This window comes from Ostrea edulis, chromosome 2 (genome assembly GCF_947568905.1).
Source record: "Ostrea edulis chromosome 2, xbOstEdul1.1, whole genome shotgun sequence".
Classification (NCBI taxonomy): Eukaryota; Metazoa; Mollusca; class Bivalvia; order Ostreida; family Ostreidae; genus Ostrea; species Ostrea edulis.
The window spans coordinates 69,504,913-69,523,943 of record NC_079165.1 but is presented as its reverse complement, the minus strand read 5'-3'; the positions used below and the strand labels follow the sequence as shown (position 1 = coordinate 69,523,943).

The 19,031-nt window shown below is 36.0% G+C and overlaps 1 protein-coding gene across 1 annotated transcript in view; it reads left to right on the top strand.

Annotated features, from left to right (window-relative positions):
* Positions 1-13,640: 13,640 nt before the first annotated feature.
* LOC125679471 (endonuclease V-like) overlaps positions 13,641-19,031 on the top strand; it is a 15,524-nt gene continuing 10,133 nt past the window's right edge. The window contains 1 exon segment of the mRNA XM_056157109.1: positions 13,641-13,839. The gene's annotated coding sequence lies outside the window, so the exon portion shown is untranslated.

Below are 19,031 nucleotides of genomic sequence, written 5' to 3'. Positions count from 1 at the left end.
TGGCAAACGTGATCACTATAACGACCGTAGAATTTGAGAAATGCTGACTTTAAACGAGACTGTTGGAACCCCCTGTAACATTACCTTGTGTGTCAGTAGCTTGTTTCGATTTTTAAAAAACGGATTATACGCAGAACAAGCTTTTGTGTATCAAATCAGTTGAGAAATATATACACTATATGCAGGTGATAATGGAATATTGCTACATAAAAATGGGAAGTTGATGATGGAAAAGCTCAGATCATCCCGTTTGTCATAAAGTTGAGTTGTATCAAAATATCTAAGTACGAAGCAGATGTAGGGAACTCTTTGGCGTTTTTTTTTTTAAATCTCGAATTCTCAGGGACATATCGAATCGACATATGTATGAAAATGATTCTTTTTAATAGATGTAGATAATACGTCGTCGATATATCTAAATGCCAAGTTGAAGGCCTTAGCAAGAGATTTTTTCTTCTCGTGTAGAAGCTTTTGAATAAACTCTGCTTCATAAGAATATAAAAACAGGTCAGCTAACAAACGAGCACAATTCGTGCCCATGGGAATCCCAACAGACTGTTGAAGGACCTGATCACCAAAGACTACGAAGATAGTGTCAATAAAGAACTCCAGCATAATTTTTATTTCAACTTCAGAGTTCCTGGGCGTGGAATGAAAATGGTGTATATCAAAGTAAATTTTGGATGACTGATCACTAGATATAAATATTTCCTTTTTCCATCTTTTTGAAGAAGCAACTGTCTATGATGTCAAAAAGTGTGGTCTTTAATTTATCGTGATTAATGGTCGAGTAAAGTGCTGAAGTTGTGAACAATGCGCATATGCAAGGTGAAGATAACGAACAGTGATCAATATCATAACTCCTACAAGCAATACAAAATAGATAGTTGGGCAAACACGGACCCCTGGACACACCAGAGGTGGGATCAAGTGCCTAGGAGGAGTAAGCATCCCCTGTTCACCAGTCACACCCGCCGTGAGCCCCATATCCTGATCAGTTAAACGGAGTTATCCGCAGTCACAATCAGTGTGCCAAGAATGGCTTAACAATCGGTATGAAACACGCCAGACAGCATTTGACCCAATGCGAGGTTGTATTGACGAACTAGATCGTTATAACGGCCATAGAATTTGCGAAATGCTGACTTCAATCGAGACTATTGAAATCCCTGTACCATCAACTTGTTTGTCAGTAGCTTACCTCGATTTAAAAACTGACTATACCCAGAACAAGCTCTTGCATATCGAATCAGTTGAGATATATAAACACCATATGCAGGTGATAATGGAATATTGCTACATAAATGTGGGAAGTTGACGATGGAGAAGCTGAAATCATCCCGTTTGTCATACAGTTGAGTTGTCAGCTTGCTGTTAATGTCTACTTTCAATAAAATATCTAAGTATGAAGCAGAAGTGGACGACTCTGTGGTGTCCTTTATTTTGAGCTCACAGGGATATATCAAATCGACATATGAATGAAAGCTATCATTGTTAATAGACAAAACGTCATCGATATATCTTAAAGTCGAATTGAAGGTCACAGCAAGAGATTTTTTCTTCTCACGTAGAAGTTTTTGAATAAATTCTGCTTCATATGAATATAAAAACAGGTCAGCTAACAAAGGAGCACAATTCTTGCCCATGGGAATTCCAACAGACTGTTGGAAGACCTGATCACCAAAGACCACGAAGATATTGTCAATGAGGAACTCTAGCATATTTTTTATTTCAACTTCAGAGTACTTGTGCGTGGAATCAGAGTGGTGTTTAACAAAGTAAGTTTTTGAATGACTGATCACTAGATATGAATATTTCCGTTTTCCGTTTTTGTTGAAGAAGCAACTGTCTATGATGTCAAAAAGTCTAGTCTTTAATTTATCGTGAGGAATGGTCGTGTATAGTGTTGAAAAGTCATAGGTTTTAATGCTATTGATTTGGGAAAAATCCTGTGATTTCAAGTTTACTAAAAGTTTTTAGAATCCACATTTGATTGACACCACTTCTGACATATGTAGTCGCACAGTAAGTTTGAAGTTTCTCCTTCACAGCTGTTAACATTTTCGTGAGGAGCAAAGATAGGGGCTTGGTAGAGCACTTACTAGATCCAGCAATGTATCTTTGTTTGTAAGGGTTTTTATGTAGTTTAGGAATCCAGTATAGGTACGGTAACTCATATTCATTCGACCCATTGACTGGAATATTAAATGTGTCTAAAACTGAAGCATATATGAGGGTATGAACTGCAACGCGTCACACCGGCATACAATTTATGACGTACTAACGCGCTTCATGAAGTATACCGACCTGAAGCGATGCAGTTCATACCCTGATGTATTTTCAAAACTGAAATATTTTTCTTAAGCAAATTCGTTTGGATTAACTTCTGGCTCTAGGATCATGAAATATCTTAACCTTAAGTCAAAATCTGAATAGTGCGATAAAATGATTAAGAAGTCAACCATTCCAAACTAAAATTTGATATTGCTTTATCAAATTTCTAATGTTTGTAAATGGAGAGTTTCCGTTCAAAACTAATGAACATATTACAGGTGATTGAAATTTTTTAAATCTGCGTTTGTTACATGATCGCGGAGCCTGAAAGACTGTGTCTCCTAGTAGTGTCTCCGTAAGTTATTAAAACGGAAAACAGTGACACTGTAGGTATCATTCATTAATGGTGTATTTTGTGGGTCTTCTTTTTATATATGACTCGTCAGTGGCGTAGCCTGAGTTAATTAACTCGTGTTTCAAAGGAACGGCAAATTACTTTGAGAAATGGTAGTCGTCCTATTTAGCTCCATTTACGTTTATATCGCATGGGGTTATGCCTACATAATTGGCAAATTTATTCTAGGTTAATATTCTCTATTACAAGAGATCCGATTTAAGTTTAAATGTATTATATTTGAATCTGTATTAGGTGTCATCTCCGCAGAATAAGGTATCACATTGTTGTTCCACCCTTATCCTCTGTTACTGCTTTCTGTCTACATGGTATGCTATATGTAGGTACAAGGTGAAATATTTACTCGTCAAAAATAACAAATGCCTCTGTAACGTTTTTTCTATCAAACCTTCGCATTTTGGCGACATAGCTTATTCAGATTTTGTTTTATTAAAAGCTAATATATTTACTATGGGATTAAGTGAAGTAGACAAGAACAAATCAACACGAGGCAGAAAAATTGTGGGTGAGTATGTGAACATGTATTCCAGTCCCATGATAAGCATCACCAGCCGTCAACATAAGCAACATACTTCGTCATAAAACGTTCAGTCTTCCAGCAAATTTCAAATTCTAGTTTACACCCTGTATTTCTTACAAATATACTTCTACTATTGCATCAAAACCTTTTAATTAAACAAACTTTACAGTGCCTAGATATAGACCATCTTATACATAATTATGTATAAGAATTCGATAGGTTACATGAGGAATATATTTTGGTTCCAGATGATAAAGTTTGTAACAATATTGTCTTTGTTGGTAAGGCTCATTATTACAACTGTATTCTAACTTAGCATTAATTCCACATTTGGTAATCCTACATATACTCTAACGTCCCTTTATTCAAAATCCTGTATAAGTTTTAAACACATTTGATATCTCAGTCATTGGGATGACCTAGTCTGGATTCCTCAACTTCACAAAAGCCCTTACAAACATACATGTAGATACATTTCTGGATCCAGTATATGTTCCACCAAGCCCCTAGCATTGCTCTTTACGACACTATTAACTGCTGTGAAGGAAAAACTCCAAAAGTATTGTGCCACGACATAAACAAGAAGTAGTGTAAATCAAACGTGGATTCTACAAAATTATAAAGAACATTTAGTAAATTTGAAATCACAAATTATTTATCACAAATCACAAACCTTTTCTCAAATCAACAACATCAAAAGCTATGACTTTTCAAAACTTCCCACAAGCATTCCTAACGATGAATTTTTAAAAAAAACTAGGCATTTTTACATCATTGAAAGTTGCTTCTTCAATAAAAATGGGGGGGGGGATGTTCATATTCAAAATATTACTTTGTTAAACACCACTCTGATACTCAGAAGTTGATATCAAGAAAATGCTGGAGTTCCTCATTGTCAATATCATTGTAGTCTTTGGTGATTAGGTGTTCCAACATTCTGTTGAATTCCCATGGACAAGCATTGTGCTCCTTTATTATCTGCCCTGTTTTTATATTCTTGCGAGGCAGAATTGATTTTTTTTTAAAAACTTCTACATTAGAAGAAAAAATGTTTTGTTGTGGTCTTCAACACAACATTTAAACATATTATTACATAATGTTATAGGGGTTTCAACAGTCTCGTTTAAAGTCAGCATTTGGCAAATTCTATGATCGTTATAATGATCTAGTTTGCCAATATCATCTACGATTGCGTCAAATGCTGTCTGGCGTGTTTCATACCGAGTTAAGCCGTTTTTGACACATTGATTTTGACTACGGATTACTCCGTTTACCTGATCAAGACATAAGGCTCACGGCGGGTGTGACCGGTTGACAGAGAATGCTTACTCCTCCTCCTTGTCACCTGATCCTGCCTCTGATGTGTCCAGGGGTCCGTGTTTGCCCAGCTCTTTATCTTGTATTTCTTGTGGGATCTATGAGATTGATCCCTGTTCATAATCTTCACCTTTCATAGACGACGTTTTATCAATTAACAATTATCATTTTCATACATCCATTGTATGTCGATTTGATATATCCCAGTGAACTTGAAATAAAATACACCACTGAGTCTTTCACATCTACTTCGTACGTACTTAGATATCTTATTGAACATAGATGTTAACGGCAAATTAACAACTCAACTTTATGACAAACGTGACGACTTCAGCTTCCCCATCGCAAACTTCCCATATTTATGTGCCAATATTCCATTATCACCTGCATATGATGTTTGTGTCTTTCAAAGGATTCAATACGCAAGATCTTGTTCTGCATATGATCACTATTTAAAGCGAGACAGACTACTTACAAATAAGTTGCTGTTACATCGGTTTTAACGGTCTCGTTTAAAGTCAGTATTTCGCAAATTCTATGGTCGTTATAACGATCTAATAGACTAATACAACTTGATATTGGGCCAAATGCTGTCTGACGTGTTTCATACCAATTGTTAAGCTGTTCTGTTCATATTGATTTTAATTAAGGATTATTCCATTCACTTGATAAAGATACATGTATAGGGCTCACGGCGCGTGTGACCAGTCGGCAGGGATGCTTACTCCTCGTAGGCACCTGATTCCACCTCTGGTTTCTTGATAGGAGTTTTGAGACTGCTCACTGTTCATTATCATCACCTTTTTATCATCAAAGGATAAACAACATTTATAAATCTATGTGCTTCCTTTCCCCGACAATAATTACATTTAACAATTGACCACTACTTACAACATTCATAGTAAACTGGTAATGAGCCTTGTAGGGAGACAATGGTTTCAAGCAGTTGGCTATCTGTTGGAATTCCTTCTTTACGTCTACAATGTATTTATTTGTCCTTATTCCTGATGCTGCGTCAACAGACAATATCACGTCACTATCCACTCCATAGTAGCGTAGCAGTAGCATTCTGACAAGATTCTCTCTGCATTTCTGGTAACAGTCTTCCTTCCTCTCTGTCCTCCAATAACGATAAACAAACCTTGCTGTGAGCTCCTTTTGTTTGTTTGTTGTTGCTTTTGTGTGTGTGTTTTCATGTCTTTGATAGACTTCACAATGTCTGGGTTCGATCGCTGTAGGTCAGATAGTTCAGTTTGTAGAGCAACCCCAGTAATATATATACAGTAGTTAAAAAATAAACAAAAACGTAAAAACACAGCATACCCCTCTGATTGTGGGTATGCTCTTCGGAGATTAGACAATTTAACTTTCCCATACATGTTTTACACAGAGAGGAAAACAGTCATTGTAGAACAATTCATGAATGGCATTGGGAATACTGACATCAGGTCTCGTGTCATTCAGCACCATTCCAAGACATTTGAGTGCTATTTCTTCAGCCAGAGAATTGGAAACAGTTAAAAGGACACAACTTTCTATCAGGGAGGTGAACATCAATCAGGAAAAATTGTAGAGTTACAGTTATCATAAATTGGGGCATGTAGTAAAATTTTGTAAATCTCAAAACAATAATGTCCCTGTCGATGTATACCAAAATCAAACCAAAACTACTTAAATCCTGTCTGAAAATCTTCAGGGAAACAAGAAGGGGTTATCCTAGAAGTCTAACGAGAACGTGACGGTCAGGCGGGTTCCATCGTCGGTGGGCAGATAGCTCAGTTGGTACAGCACTTGACTAGAAATTCAGGGGGCCCGGGTCCGAATCCCGGTCTGGACCGTTGCATTTTCTCCCTTTCTATTACATTTGGTGCCATAGGCCAGATCCTTGAACTGACAGGTAAAAATGCCTGCCAGGGGATAAATTAAAGATCCTGGGTTGATGTCGTCAAGCTGTGAATACATATATGGAGGGATGAATGTGGCGGTCAGACGGGTTCGATCGCCTGTGGGCAAATAGCTTAGGTGGAAAAGCCCATGACTAGAGGTTCATAGGACCCGGGTACGAATCTCGGCCTGGTCCGTTACATTTTCTCCCTTCCTATTCCATAACTATGAAAGGTGCACTCGATCGCCGATTTGTTTACTCTGAGGATGTTTCCCTTTTAGTTTTCCATTTCCTCAAAATTTGTCTTGGAATTCGTCTCGAATGGCGTCAGTTTTGCTACCAGTATTGATCAGGAATTAATTTTATTCTAGGACTGAGCATTGTCTATCCACACCATTTTATGCTATATCCGGATTAAGATTTGTCTTAAATTTATTTAAATTGGCCTTCTCATTTGATACAAATTCAAAAGATGTTTTCCGAAATCACATTCACCTGAGCTTCGCAGGTATCGATTTCTATAATTAAGGACTTTTAGATACACTGCACATGCAGAAGAGGTTTTAGAAGTTCGAGTGATCTGCCTCTGATTGACGTTTTCATGTTTGTTTAAAAAAAAATCAATTGACAATACGCTTTGGTAGTCAAGACATATTACCAACAAGAGATTGGTAATGACAGAGAATCTTAGCTTGTTAGAGTGGGTTCGCATCTTCTGAAGACTTTAACACTTTTATATCTTCTGTCCAAAACCAGCATTGATATCTTATCTTTATTTTGGTTAAACTATCTTAATTGCATGTCAGGCAGAGTTTATTGGTAAACGTTTTCAGTTGGTGTATCGTACATCCGTAGTCTTATGTCCTGCCCTCAGCTTCACTGTCCAGTTCTTTGGTGTCCTTCTTCTTGATCAAACGTAATCTCAGCGAGATTCGTCAAGACTGCATATTTGGACTGACGCCCCTTCTGAATCTCTGACAAGTGTCAAACAAAGTGATTCGGGAAGTCTTGCAGAAGCTTCGGCCGCATCTTGCCTTAGGCATCCCTACAACTGTATCACTGTAAAACTTGCATTTCTTACCTTTAAATATTGTGTATTTATTTCTTGTTCTAAGTTTATTGTAACACCAATTAGTGCACTGAGTTACTTCCCCCCCCCCCCTATAATGTGATTTCATCTATATTTTTAGGGGAGGTTACTTTTATATCTAATATGATACTTTAAAATCATATAATTCGGCTTTACGGTGATATATGTTTAGGACATACAACATTTAGTTTTATTCAGCGCTTGACATATTACATTGTATTTCATCGCATGCGCTCGACTTTGATATGCTAGTGTATATTATTTGACAATATCATTTATTTGAAAATAGATATACTCTACATATGGCTTGTTAGTATGCACGTACTACTAGTATTTGTCTGCGTGGGGATTCAAATACTAGTACGCCATCTATATCAGTGTACGTACCGCATATATACAAAATAACAATAACAAAAATAGGTCATTGACTTGTAGGCGGGTCGATTTATAATTATGTGAGTATATACAATATTATACGCCTCTTATATATAAAAAAAAAATCATTACAGACAGGGACACATTGCTGGATCCAGCCAAACCCCCCATCTTTGCTCTTCACGAGTATATGAACTGCTGTGAGGGTGGAACTTCAGATGTATTGTTCCACTACATATGTGAGAATTGTGTAACTGAAATGTGGATTCTAAAACATTCCAAAGACCTTTTAGTAAATTTGAAATCACAAAACTTTTCCCAAATCAACAGCATCAAAACGTAAGATTTTTAACACTTTATTTGACCATTCCGCACACTAAAATAAAGACAAAGCTTTTTGACATCATGGAATACTGTTTTTTGTTGTTGTTTTTTTTTTTTCAATAAAACTGTATTCATAGTTTGTGATCAGTCAGCCAAAAAATTTACTTTGTTAAAGACAACTCTGATTCAACGATGAAATGATTTGAAGATTATTGCTGAAGTTCCTCATTCACAATGTCTACCAAGTCTCTGGTTATTAAGTCTTCCAAAAGTCTGTTGGCATTTCCAAGGACATGAACTGTACTTCTTTATTACCTGAACAGTTTTTGCATTCTTATGATACAGAATTTATTCAAATACTTCTACTCGAGAAGAAAAAAGCCTTACTGTGGCCACTGGCCTTCAACTCGACATTTAATATATTGGCGACGTTTTCTATATACTATAGTATAAACATTATTTTCAATCATGAAAGCTAGGTGAAGATAACGAACAGTGATCATATGTGTCGTCTCAACATATTTCAGTGAACTAGTGACAAAAGACACCATACAGTCTTGAGTCTTCCATATTTGGATGTTTTAAATTGAACATAGATGTTTATGGCAAACTAGCAACTCAATTTTATGACAAACTCGACTTCAGCTTCTCCGACACCAATTTCCCATATTTATATAGCAATATTCCATTATCACTTGCATATGGTGTTTATGTCCTGCATCAACTGATTTGATACGTGAGGGCATGTTCTGTGTATGATCAATTTTAAAATCGAGGCAGGCTACTGACAAACAAGTTGATGTTACAGGGGTTTCAACAGCCTCGCTTAAGGTAAGCTTTTCGCAAATTATATATACATTTGATTAAAGACGTAAACGTTATCATGGATATTGTTCATACAAAAAATACCCCCACCCCCAATATACACGATGTCTTATTTGACTTCATCTTCGCTAGCCAAGGGTGACGCTCCACGGTGTTTCTCTTTTCACCGTGGTCTGGAGCGTCACCCTTGGCTAACGAAGATGATTTGATTTATTCTTACCTTACGTCAACAGATCTACATCATATTCAAACAAAACTGTACTCCATTCCATTAAAAGATTTGAACACCGGTACGTTTTTTTGAATAAGCCAAAGCTAGACCATACTTGAATTTTTCAACAACAGGTGTTTTTAGGATTTTTTTGTCTGGCTTCATGAGCTCCATATTTAGATGTTTTGTTGAAAACTGTTAAATCTGCAATATATTGAAACTAAGGGGCCACTAAATAAAAAATGTCAGAACTTTTACTTTGTACCTACTATTATACGGCAAGAACATATAATGTGAGTGCATGTACTACCCATTCGCCTGTGCACGTCAGAACTGCATGTAAATTCTAAATTACTCACAAAATATATTGTAATGTGTTTTGTAGGTTCGACCACGAATGAAGTAGATATATATATATATAATTTTCCTTACGCTACTTGGCGTATTCTACTGATTGGATTTAAATAAAATAATAGAACAGAATCAATAATAATCAACAACACAATGATTTAAACTGATCTTCTATATTTATCTGGTTTTTCTCTGTTATCTCTCTGTGCTCTGAGCCTAGGTCTGAAACTTACATTTGAGCCTTAGCTCCCAGACCTATTTCTAAACACTGGGTTTCAAACACCCTATTAATACACTTTGCTCCTTTTTGTTCAGCAAGAATTTATGATACCCAAATGGTCCGTCTTCAGCAATTTGAGACACCGCAAATGAGTAGTCATAAATACCTTACCTCCAAGCACGTCTTCACTATACGGCGACTTCTTCCAGAATGAACCACCGATCTTGAATAAGACCGCTTTATATAGTTTCCCTAAATCTGCTGAGTCAGATCTAGATCATCTTAACGTTTGGAACATTGTCCGAACACAGGAGATAACATATGATTAGAAAAGAATAATTCAACCTTGATTATCTAATTTGCATATGATTAACTTGATCAACGGAATTTCACTACAATATTAACAATTCCTCCATAGAAATGCATTACATTTTACATACAAAGTACTCTAAATAACGACAACAAGCATAGCCATGTGCAAAAAAAAGGGGGTTGGGTTGGGGGGGGGGGGGGGGGGGGGGGGGGGCACGGGTACTAGAAGAGTTAGAGCAGCAAAGATTACTCGGGTACGAATTGGTCAGGGTATGAGTTGACTGGATACCCTCTGGAATCAAGGGAAGATAACTAGCATGATCATGATTGACAATCTCTACCCAGAGTTATCGTTCCCGCTACGCTCCACTAATACCTCTGTCAACATCTAAAAATCATATCAAAACGTACTAAAACTAACTTAGCATATCAAACTGTAATGATCATATCTAAGCAAATCAAACACTTGTCTGAATTTTATAAACGCAGAAGCTGGTAAATATGAGACACCTGAGCGAATTAAAAGGTTTTATATAAATATTCATTCATCCAATAATACCACAGGGGCTCGGTTGTCAGATATGGAAGTTTTGTAGTATTTGTTCCCGAATAATAAATTGAAGTTTTGCATGATTTGTGTCCGAATAATAGATTATATGAATAATATCCACCACCAAAATCCGGGTTTTCTTTCGAGGTTTCAAAAAAGGTGTATCATGTGTACATTAAAAAAAGTACTTTTTTAAAATGTACACATGATACACCTTTTTTGAAACCTCGAAAAAAAAAACCCGGATTTTGGTGGTGGATATTATTTATATAATCTATTATTCGGACACAAATCATGCAAAACTTCAATTTATTATTCGGGAACAAATACTACAAAACTTCCATATCTGACAACCGAGCCCCTGTGAATAATACTAGAGGTATCACACCGGTAATTGTCCAATCAAAATGAATTGTAGTTCCATATATTTAAAGAAATATTTTTTTTCCTTGCGCGATTTTTCTCATTTCCTCTTCTTCTTTTCTCTTAATTTTTGTACCCCTGATTAGGAAATTTTGTGTAATTTGTAGAAATAACCAAGTGTATACAAAGGAACTATTTGCTGTTGGTAGCTGAGGCTACTTCCTGAGGTGCACTCCGGCTGTTTACACACATGTGAAAAACACGTGGATTTGAGGGTAGTCTTGTTTGCGGGTAATTTTTTTTCGAAAATGCAGCGTAGGGTGTTGTTTTTCTGGTGTCGGCAGACGAGATAGGTAAAATAGAACGTGTCTGACTGCGTTATTCGGCATCAATTTTGTAAACTGATTTTTAATGATTTTTTCCCCTCTATAGTAATATATAGTGAAAATAATTACCGGTGTGATACCTAGAATAAGCATGGAATTCGTTGTTTTTTGTGAACTTACAGTAAGATTTTAAGCTTAACACTAAAACTTGTAAAATCATACTTTATAATGCAATAGGTAGAAATAAGTTTTGCCAAGAATCTTGACATTCAGACGTTGACAGAGGTGTTGTAGCGCAGCGTAATACGCCCTCTGGTGAGAGATTGCATGATTGATTGATCTATGTGCAGTCATAATTAGAGGTTGCGGCATCAAGCTAGCACGTGACCTGTGTTGTACACAATAGATATATGTGTACTTTTCCCAGAATACGGGACGTTTCGCCCCTGAGGACGTTTCGTGCTAAGACGATTCGCCCTAAAAGACGATTCACCCTAAAAGACGATTCACCCTCAGACGATTCACCCTCAGACGATTCGCACTTTGATATTAAACTTACATTGGTGACTATCTTTATTTTCTTGAATTTGTAGATTAATGTTTATAAATATCCATACTGATTTAAAAATAAGTTAATAATCTATGTTATAAAAATAATCAAACATGTGGAATTATAATTATAGGGATTACGTAGGTAAGTGATCTAAGCGAGATTAAAGACAACTACCGCGATGGCGGTACCATTTCAAATATTAAGTTAATTGCATCTATATTTTGCGGAGATGCTCCAGATGTAATTTCCACGGAGAATATAATGAAGAGACTCCGTTTATATACTATAAAATTAAAATAATCTATTCAATCCGTACATAGCAGAGATACAACGATGTGGGGTTTATGGATCAAATTTTTGCCCTGGCAAAAATATGAAAATTTCATATACAATACCAGATACGTTATTTAATACAGATGATTTTAAAAAATGGTGTTGTGTTAAAGGAATTGCATGGTGTTCTGTTTGAAAAATATATTTTGCCGTACCAGATTAACATTTGAATTTGTTCCAAGTTGTAAATCTATTTCTCTGAGAGTGAAAAAAAGAAAAGAAAGATTGCTTTTCTAAATAAGACAACATGATTTCCTTAGATATACCCTCCTAAATCCGCTACCGGATATACATGAATAATTTCGATTAAGAAATATGAAAAATTGAATGTTCTGTATTACTTAGTTTAAACAATATTTATTCGTAAATAATTCGATAATTTTTACAAACAATGTTGTATACATGAAATAGATTGAGAAACAAGACAAAAGTCTTATATTAACATCGCTCTAAATATTTTACAAGTAAGAGGTGAATGAAAATTCTAAGTAAAATAAGTCGTATACTAATTATTACAATACATGCAAAAAGAAATAGGAATAAGAGAGAGAAGCTGGAAATGAATATTAGGAGAAAAATAACACACGTTTATATGTATGATAAGTGTCGATACAGATCAAATGAATATGAACTATATATAGACAAAGTTGAAATAATATGAAGATTAAGAGCACTGCATTCTAGATAATCTCAGTTTTGCATGAAGAGTTTGTCCGATTCTGGTTCCTAAGTAAAAATGATTTGGAATATCAATGACACTTATATTAAGATATTTCTTAAAGCTAGATAGAGAGGGATTTAATTGGACATTTCGAGGAAGTGCATTCCATTTCCTTATTGTAGATGGAAAAAATTAATTAAAGTATAGCTTGGTTCTAGAGTTGATTTCTTGCTGTGAATTAGTTGCTCTTGTGTTGTAGTAATAATGTGACCTTGATTTCTCAGAGACTGAATTATATTGTTTAGATAATTGGGAGTCATGTTATGGTATATCTTGTGGAGTTGAATAAGTCGATGATTTTGACAATGGATCCCATCCCGTTTCTGTACAATGTATTACTTGAACATGTGACTATAAATCATATATAAAATGTTTAAGCTGCCCTGTCCAACCAGACTTTCATATCATTAAATATGAATGCTTTATATCAAAAGGAAACTTCAATCACACTCAAGTACTAATTAAAATCAAGATCTAATTTGATTGAGGAAATTCGGCGTACATGGACTAGCATCATGCCTGTCTATATATGTTAACATCAAATGTAATCAGACAAAACTTCTTAGATATGTAGTTATATAGATAATAACCAAAGTAATTGGAAAATGCAGGGACGTTTCGCACCACAAATTGGGGCGAACCGTCCTAGTGCGAATCGTCTTTTGGTGCGAAACGTCCTGTTACCCTTTTCCCATTGGCCAAGTGGGAGATTGGCAAGGGATTTCATCAGGTTTTCTAGAGTTTTCAGTTACTGCCGTTACTGATTGCTTTCATTTAATCAAGCTTGTTTCGTCTGTACAGGGAGGTCGTGTAATTTAATCGATGATCCTTCATCCTTCCAACTGTTCAATTATCAATACAAAGTGAAAATCGGGTACGTAGCAATGTTTCATTATTAGTAATAGGCCTATATCAAGAAATGTACGTGAAATGCAGGTGACGATTTCTTTAATTTAATTTGCAATGATAAAAAATCTATATAACTACAATCTTCGTTGAAAATTAATATGGTTAGTGTCACTGTGTTTCCCAGATAGCATGTACGTACGTTGGCACAACGTTGGTTCGTATTTGATATTCAAAATCCTCTTTTTAGCAAATACAAAATAACGAATTCTTTGACTGGATGATGCTTTTTATTTTTATTTTAAACTTTGTCGTAAATTTTAATTATTTGAGAATATTTGCATTTATCATTGTTAATCTGATTGTTCTGCAGCTGTCTCTCTCTCTCTCTCCAGTTTTTTCTTTTCCTCCCTCCGCTTCCTCCCGCCATCTCTGTCACTCGTAAACTGAAACCAGTCTTTTGCAACATGGCAAATCTCGCTGTCAGTTGCGTTGCATGTCAGTTTGTTTCTTCGAACAGTCCCTGAATTATATAGACAATTTAGACCTGTACATTAATGACATAATTTTCAAGGTCTCACTCAAAGTTCTTGCTAGATAAAAGATTTATTTCATGGTGTGTGTATTACAGTAACTCACTAATCAATTTGCAATTGATTTAGTTATACACCTACAAATGAGAGGCGAAATTCCAAAACCTTGCACCAAAATTTCCGATGGATGATTTCACATGATCAAAATTGAGACAAGAAAAATAATTCTTACTGGTTAATTAATACATCTTTGATTTTGAATGTGGAAAATGCCATTTTCCCTCCCTTTCCTTTCCAGTTAACTCTCACTGCAAGGGCAGTCGAAAAAAGGTATGACAGGATTCTTCTGGTTGCAGATCTGACATTCTCCCCTCCAATTGTTCCTAACCTCTTTACCTGCATATATGTATGTGCTCAAATTATTAATTTTGTATCCAACCTTTATGTGTTAATTAGAACATAACATCTGGAAGTGTTGTTGTTGTCTTAACCTCAAACATTTGATCATATTGTGCAATATTGTCTTTGGTGTTTCAATTAAAGCAGTAATATTAACAACATGTAACCAACAAAAAAAAAAACAACAACAAAAAACCAAACACCTGATGTTTTAAGCAAAATTAAAAAACAACAACACAACTTACAAGTTGATTCAAAGCTGTGCCATCTTCCAACTCTGTCTCCAATGTCTCCAGATCTTCCTTTGTTTTCAGAGGGAAAATATTAAACTGATTTGACTCTTCATCCTCGATCGACTCCAATCTGATTAAAACCAGCCCTGGAGGTTATAAAACTTTTTTTCATACTCAAACTCCATGCTTATATCGTACCCAACTCAAACGTCAAGGTTATGAAACTTTTATGAAATCATTCTCATACTCAAAAGGTGTACATGCTCAAGATTTTTCAAATATTTTCAAAGCTTGCTTAAATTTGTACTCAAAACAAACATGGATGAGTTTGAGTAGGAGTACGGTAAAAGTTTTATAACCTCCGGGCCTAATCCTGAGATCCGCTCACTTAGATCGCTACACTAGGATCTGACGTAACCCCATATAGGGTCACGTCCGCATGACCTTTTGCTTGGAATATTCATGAAAACTATCAGCCAGTCAGATTGCGCCATACAGACAATGATGGCTATTTAGGCGGTTCCTGGCAATTCGTAAACAAAGTGCTATAATCTCTCTCCCACGAAGTTTATTCCACACTGTAAAATTGCATATTCTCGCATAACGAATTTTAAACTTTCGCTATAATGCCTAATCTATTCCGTTCATACAAACAACAAAACGTACGATATGAAATATACCCAAATTAAATTAATTGTGAATTTCGATTTATGTATAAATAGGGATGGGTACGATTTGAATAGTTTTCAAGATGGTCTACTTAAATAACGCGAGGAATATAACACCAGTCGACGTAAACGGTGCATTGTGACGTCGCATCTAGCTGCGATATGTTTTCTTTCAAACCAAACAATCGCAGCCATTTTCCTTGAATTGTGAACTCCATCGGGATTTTTTAGCGTTTGAATGAAAGAAAACCTGCAGAGAATAACAGGCGTTTAAATCGCATGTTTTGACAGGTGTGCAGTCGTCTGTCAAACGCGTAGCCCTTTTTATTGCATCTCTAATGTAAATAATGACGCAAAGGTTCATGGGAGAAAAATCGTTGGTATAAATCGACAGGGTCAATTTGATTGGCTTAACGAAAGGTCATGCGAACGTGACCCTATATGGGGTTACGTCAGATCCTAGTGTAGTGATCTAAGTGAGCGGATCTTAGGATCTGGTTTTAATCAGATTGGATCGACTCGATCCCATCAGTCCTCTTAAGGAGCGCTTGTAGGAGCTTGGTATTTTGGTGTACTTGTCCTTTGATTTGCTCTAGGCAAGTCAGCATTTTAACATCCATCGCTACATAATAAAACAAAGTCATAAAAGTAAAGAGATGAAGATGGGAAATAAAATGACACAGTCATGTTTTCATTGAACATCCCATCGCAGCTTTGAAGTACGTACCAGATGGCAGAGATGGCTTTGAAATGTCAAACACTGTTGATGTGTACATGTAGATGGTTTTTCATTACGTAGCAAATGATGGGTGCTCTGTTCAAAAACTGGCCATTCTGGCAAAGGAGGAAGTGGTACTGGTGGTGGCATTTGTTGTCTTTGTTTTTTTTTCCTGTAACCTTTTGTCTTTTCCGACTGGCTTGTTCATCATCTTCAGTCTCATCATCGTCGCTTTCATAATGAGCGTTAACTCTGGAATATGTAAATTATTCATTTACTTATCACCATAAAATATATAAATTTAATATATCTGCTCATATGACTGTTAAACTCACTAGCCCCATGCCCGAGTATAGCAGTAAAAATTGGTTTGGGCTAGTTAGAATTATCTCATTGGTAGCCCGACGGGCTTGTAAAAACGAGAGGCCCACGGGCCTTAATGGTCACATGAGTACATTGCAAATAGTCCACACATAAATACTATATACCACATTGGCCCTGCCCTGGGGGCAGTACCTCTACCCCAGCGATTCTCAAATTTACAATTTTGGTGAAGGGCTGCTTGCTCATTCAATATGCTATCAATAGCATGAAAGATGTTTTTTGAATGTTTTACACATAAACACTATAAACCGTTTTTAGACCGATTGTCCAGGTTCATGAGATAGGATCAGAGCAAAGTGGGGGGATATTGGGATTGACAAATCTGTTGGAATGGCCATTCGATGTGGAATTATGTAACTTGAGCATAGGTTAGATCATAGAAACATCAAATCTCAGATTTCAATGTTTCCTTAAAGAATGATTTATTTAGTGAAATATACTAAACTACCTTCTAGTCCTTTTTTTCTGCTGACTTCCTTCCTCTGCTTCTGTCTGCTGGTCAGATGTATCTTCTGCTTTCGACATATTTTCTCTAGCCCTCAAGTAGTTATCTGTAATTAATGAGTAATTATCTGTAGCTTATAAAAGTATATACCTAACAATATATAGCATGTACTGGTAAATTCATTTTAGCTTTGACAGTTGTGTCTGTAGAGCTGACTCAGGGGTAAATCTAGAAGTTCTTGAAAGGATGGGGTTCTTCAATTTTATTTTCAAGGGATTGGGGGGGGGGGTGTTCCACCATTAATTTTGGTTTTCAAAGGGGATTTCAAGTTCAAATGCCTAATTTTATCCTTATTTGAACACATTTTTCAGACGAAAAGGGGGGGGGGGTGTCCCACTGGAACTTTCCTCTGGATCCGTCACTGTGATTTTATTACAAATGATAACCATGATATCAATGCCCCTCAAAAATGCATTCATACCTGTCTGGTACAAGACTTTAACTGGTATTAAGGAGTGAAATCGGATGTTGGGACAACCATTTGTTTGATAGCCATGGTTATTTTTGTGGTAGATTTGAAGACTGGCCAGAAGCATTGTTTATGGTCAGCTGTCAACCACTTAACCGGTACCACTTCCACTTCCTTCTCATTGGTAAACTCAACCACTGCATACTTATACACAGACCTGACCAAAGTAATTAAATTATACAAATTTAATGGCTTCTAAATCAAAGGTACTTGATTTGTAACGAAAAATTGTAATGCTGACCTTGTACTCTCAATAATGTGCAAATTAGATAAAAAGAAACAGGTATTCGCTAACCTGAAAACATGTTAAACATACCAAAATAGGGCCTATATGCCTGATATTTAGTAATTATTCTGAATTATATGCCTACCACACAGCATCAGCAAAAGGTAGTGCAACATAACTATCTCTATATGGAAGAAGCACACACTTGGTTTGTACATCATTCAGCTTTGCTGTGTACACTCTATTACTTATTTGTGAGACCTTTACAATTCCAAAAAGACTAGACTGAAGTGGAACAGAGAAGAAATCTTCTACATGTCTAAACTTTTTAAACTGTTAAAGTGGTGATATTTATTTTCAGTTAAAACTATTAAAAGTGTCTAAACATTTGGCTTCTTTTTTCCACACAATACACACACAAACAATTTTAAAAGGAAATGAAATTAGACTTAGAACACATTGTTTCTTTCAGATTAAATTGTTGTTCTCTGGAATGACGCCAAGAACGCGAACATCATGACGTTGCATGATGTTAAAGAATATCAATACTTTTAGAAGTGAAGGAGGGCCATAATATATAAATATTGCATGTATTTGAGGGTAACATTGAAAATTTTCACCCCGAGAAAACCATTGTCAACCGAGGCATAGCCGAAGTTGACAATGGTTTCTCTAGGGGTGAAAATTTCAATGTTACCCTCAAATACATGCAATATTTGTTTTATTATACTGAATATTATGTAAACTTGAAAGCAGAAAAACTTATGTCTGTTGACATTTGATCAATCACTGTCGTGCGATATTTCGTATTTCGATGCAGGTACTCGCGTTTATTACAAACGCTCAAACGACGTCGTCTAGCAATCTACGGCGAACCATACGCGCATAAATTTGACGCATGTGATAATTTTTTATAATATCACCCGTTGTCAAGTACTGTTACCCGTTGCTAGATACTATCACCCTGGGTCGCGTGTTTTCTGTTTTCAGAGGGTAACATGTTTTTTCAAATGCTTCTCGACCAATCAGGTTTGAGTATTTTACATGAAAGTATAATAAAATTACATATTTTGAATCATCCAACT